The sequence below is a fragment of the Atta colombica genome, unplaced genomic scaffold (genome assembly GCF_001594045.1).
Source record: "Atta colombica isolate Treedump-2 unplaced genomic scaffold, Acol1.0 scaffold39, whole genome shotgun sequence".
In the NCBI taxonomy this organism is placed as follows: domain Eukaryota; kingdom Metazoa; phylum Arthropoda; class Insecta; order Hymenoptera; family Formicidae; genus Atta; species Atta colombica.
The window spans coordinates 216,126-221,610 of NW_017259498.1; positions in this window are offsets into that span (position 1 = coordinate 216,126).

Consider the following 5,485-nt stretch of genomic DNA (forward strand, 5'->3'; position numbering starts at 1 on the left):
AAACGAGATACTATTAAAAACTTTTACTCAATTTTAAGTGGCAAATTTTTGGCGGTATACAATTTATATCAATTATTGATAATCAGTCAGAGTTGCCACAGACTTGGAAAACTGGAAAAAGTCAGGGAAATTACTTTATAAAGAAGAGCCCGTTATAATCATTCAGTGGAAAAAAGAAAAAGAAAATTAATTGCAAATTATTAGTTTATATGTTTCAAGTTTTTGTTTATAATATGTTGATATAAACGAACGCGTGTAATTAATTAAACCTTAATTTAACGATATGATCGAAAAGTTTGAAATGTATCAAAGACTATAATTTTGCTAGTGATTATAGAAACTTTGAAATATACTTACAGACTATAATAATAATTATGTTTGGTAAAAATGGACTGAAAATTTGTATTAAAAAAATTACTTCGTAATTTCATTTTTATGCAGACGCGTATTATAAAACAAAATTCGCTAAATTAACTTGTTTGATATTCAAACACTTTTTCAGAGGGCAGTAATGCGCGGGAACAGTTTGCGGTTACAGGAAAAAAAATCCTCATTACCTTTGTCAGGTTTCTCTCTGGTAATATCTACCTACATATCAGTAAGTCAGGTTGCCTATCTGCCTATGGGCAGGAACACGCGTTAAGAGTCCTCTACAAGTCGTAGGAAATCAATCAATCACAATCAAATATAAAGAGATTGTTCAATTAGAATTGGTCAGTTTCCTACGACTTAAGACTTCACGACCGTCTACGACTTCTATGTAGAGGACCTTTAACGCGTGCTCCTGCCCAAAGGCAGATAGGCAGCACGACTGATGTGTAGGTAAATATTACCAAAGAGAAACCTGCCAAAGGTAATGAGGGTTTTTTTACCCTTTACTGGTAATGCAGAATATGATTAGATCGCAAGTCCGCCGGGGAATGAGACAAGAGAAATTGAATTTTATTCTGATATAGTGTAAAATTTAATATATAAAATATGTATTTAATAATATAAATGACATTTAATACATATTTACAAATATATAACTATAAATAGTTCTAATTATATTTTTTTAATGTCATTTATGTTGATTAAGTCAGATCATTTGTATCATTAAATACATATTTTATATCTTATTATTGAATTTTATACTATACTAGTATATAAAATTTAATTAAACTTCCCTTGTCTCATTCCTCGCTGGACTTGTCATCTAATCTTATTCTGCATTACTAGTAAAGCATACCTCTACCCAATATGATCCGATAGGCAACCCGATTTACTGATGAACTGTGTAGATTGCGGAAGCATGCTGTACACTCATTGACCTCGATTTAGAATTTCTTTTTAAACTATCACAATTGTATGCTAGTTACTACTTACAACTTTAAAGATAATTTTAAAGATAATTAGATAATTAATTATTAGATAATTAGATAAAATAATTAGATTTTTCAGATAATTTTTTCTTTCTTTGTTAAAGATATTTGAGCAATTATTCTAGGTTTATGATATGAAATTTGTTATGTAAGCGAAGGAGCATGATGAGGATAGATTGAGAATTAAATCTATTAGCCAAATTGTCAAAGATTTTTTATTAATTAAAAAATATAAATTTTTTTAATCTGGTCGTTTCTATGCTCTCCGCGGCCTCTTCGTCCTCTGCGGTCTTCGCGTCATCTGTTTCCCCATATCGATACTCGCGGTTGTTGGGGCTCTGTTGGCTTCTTTGCCAACGTCTGGCTGTAATGAATTTGAAAATTGAAAATGATTAAAATTTAATACTTATTAGGTGTACAACTTTGCTTCCGCCGTTTTTTTTCCGAAATTCGAGACTTTATTGTAAAAAACTGGTTATACATTTATGATTCAAAGTATTGTCCATCGCTGGCCACTACTTTCTCCCATCTTTCGGGTAGCGAATCCCGCGTCGAAAAAACTGGTCATCTTTTGAAGTTATCCACGAATCGATCCAATTTTTTACTTCTTGATAAGACCGGAAGTGCTGGTCAGCCAGGCCGTGTGCCATTGATCAAAACAAGTGATAGTCAGAGGGAGCAACGTCTGGAGAATACGGCGGGTGGGGTAGGATTTCCCATTTCAACGTTTCCAAGTATGTCTTGACCACTTTCGCAACATGGGGTCGAGCATTGTCATGCTGCAAAATCACTTTATCGTGTCTCTCGTTATATTGCGGCAGTTTGACTTTCAATGCTCGGCTAAAACGCATCAATTGCGTTCGATACCGATCGCCTGTGATTGTTTCAGTCGGTTTTAACAGTTCATAATACACTATGCCGAGCTGGTCCCACCAAATACAGAGCATGACCTTGGACGTCAGAATCATCGTTCTTGAAGCGTTGAAACTACTCACGTTCTTTCACTAATAGCGGCCTCACCATAAGTATTTGAAAGCATTCGATGAGCCTCAGCCGCAGATTTCTTCATATTGAAGCAAAAAATTAAAACCTCCCGCAAATGACGAGAATTTGGTTCGTAAACTGACATTTTCAATCGAGAATAACTTTATGATGCAGAGAAAATCGACTAATGTTTCTATGGGGTTGACAGATGCCCAAGTTTATTGTATGACGTCTATGATCTATTTATTTCGATCACCATTTACCGCTAAAACCATCTATAGGAAAACGGCGGAAGCAAAGTTGTACACCTAATACATAAATACTTATTTGAGTAAGTTAAGTTTAATCATTTTAATATAACATATCTGTAAATTTTTATAAACTTTGAAAAAAATTAATAAGTTAAAATTTATAAAAATAACTTGAAATTAAGTTGACATTAATATACTAATTATCCAATTCTACTTATTTATTATAAGGTAATTTTTATTTTTCTTGTGGAATGATAGCCTGCGTCGCTAGTCCCGGCGCGGGCGGATGCGTTGTCGTTAGTTCCAGTGTGGGCGGCTGCAACACTGAGAAATGAACTAATCCTTTAATATATCTAGTCCTCAGGGCCGCTAGTTCTAAATCTTTTGAGTCGTCTATCATTGAGCTAAAAGAAAATCATGAAAAATAACTTAATAAATGAATAAATTTTGTTATAATAAAATAAATTATTATCTATTTACATTTTGTCTACGTTGGATATTTTTTCTTTTGTTTTTCACGGACATAATGGAATTATAAAAGGTGAGCTATTCCCCTAAAAATAGGGAAGCGGACAGCCAATCATGGGCGATCCATTTTATAAAAAGCATGGCTGTTTATTCGGAGCGTACGGTGTTATATTTAATACTACTTACAACTTTAAATTTTACTTACAACTTTATAATTTTAAAGATAAGTAAGATAATTAATAAGCTAATTAGATAAGATAATTAGATAATTAATTATTAGATAATGATAATTTATAATGATAATAATTTCGATTATTAATTAGTAGATAATTAGATAAGATAATTAGATTTTTAAAATTAATAAATTTTTTCTTTCTTTGTTAAAGATAATTTGTGCAAATTATTCTAGGTTTATGATATACAATCTTAACTAATCAAATTCTACTAATCAAATTAAACAGTAAAACACAAATGATAATGAATGATGATGATCTTATTATTTATACAAACTTACCTTTTTAAAAAAAGATAAAAAAAGCGTTAAGCATGCTTTTCGTGAAGAATCATTTGGGCCGGTTTCACCAACACCAATTACTTAATTGGCCGTAGAACTGACTGTAATTGTATTTGTGTTTGCTGTTTAGTAGAATTGATCTTATATATTATTATTATATATAGTTAACAGTTAATCACTGATTTGGCTTAATCGAGTTGATGAAACTCGATCGATTCTTTGTATACAATACGAAGTATCCAACCCAATTAATAGTAGTTTTAATTTTTCTTCAAAGACATTCTTATTGAAGGTCTCCAACCTCTCTAAGTAATGGCAACTTTAAGTCTCTGTCAATAATTATTAAAAATATTAATTATTATCTCTTCGAAAAAAATTAATGTATCAAATGAAAAATTATAACCCAGATGCAATTTCAACCAATCAAATTAAATTCTATCAAATTAAAAGGTAAAACACAAATGATATTGTATGCTCTTGTTATTTACTTAACTCTAATGATATATATCATTTGTATAAAAGATTTGATATCAACAAAATTGGCAAATAAAATTTAATTTAAATAGAAAAATTTTTCATGTAAAAACATTTGGCACTAGATTGAGTAAATAATTTAAAGTAATAATAAAAGTAATAAATTTAATCTGAACTTTATACTGAATAAGAATAAAGTTTACTATATTTTCTCTTTCATAACGTATGCTTTACAAATCTAAATTTATTTATTTTAGATTTAGACTTAATAGCATTCGCAACGTTCGTCATAATGTTCATGACTCTACAACTTAATCGCATATATACACATGCTGGATACTTTAACTCTCATTGGGAATGTTTTTTATTTTTCTTATTTTTCTAAATATTACATTCATAGTTTACTATTATGTTATTACAATACTTACTCGATCTAATCGCAAAACACCAAGTGTTTTTACATGAAAAATTTTTCTATTTAAATTAAATTTTTTCGTTTTATACGGTTAACTCTTTAATTTTTTGTGATAGCACTTAAATTGAGCAAGGTAACGCAATTTTGTGATAATGTTTTATAAGGTTTGTGAAGTTGGCACCCCTAAATGCGAATTTTGATAAAATCTAAATCGCAATCGATTGTCCACAATTTGTCCACATTTATTCATAAAAAATAATTTTTTGTCCACTCTTCAAAAAAAAAAAAAAAAATTATGAATAAAAAATTCTAGCACCCTCAGGAGTACTTTCTTTTAAATTACGTACGGGATTCGATTATCCATCATGTATACGCATATGTCCATAAATGTCGTTTGTCCACCTCGCAAAACCGAGTTATAAATTAAAGTTAAAAAAATTTAACAGTATAATCTTAAATGCATTTATCTCTAAATTATAAGATTCGATTGTCCGCAGTTTATAAGTCATCCCTTATTGTCCATTTTGCGTAGAGAAATTATAAACAAATAAAGAAAAAATTTTGTCAAGAGCACTAAAAGTGCATTTATTTTTAAAATACATTAAATTGATTGTCTATAATACATCGTTCATACTTTGACAATGCACAACTAGGAAATTTGTACACAACTATAATATTTATTTCACAAAGGTATTTTGCTTAATTTCCGAATCATTATTATTATTAGGGAATTGCATAGTATTAATATTTAAAGAAAGGACATAAATTTATTAAGTAAAGATAATAATAAAATTAAATTAAAAGTAGAAAAACGAAAATTCAGGTTTGAGAAAAAGCATGATATAATATATTGTAAAATATCATTTAATTTTAGTGACTGTCAACATTTAAATAACTTTGATAATTATAAAAACTGTATAAAATATTTGATTTATTAATTTATTAAATAAGATATATAATGTTTGTATATACTATTAGAATATATGTGTGTTTATATTTTATAAATATATATTTATTA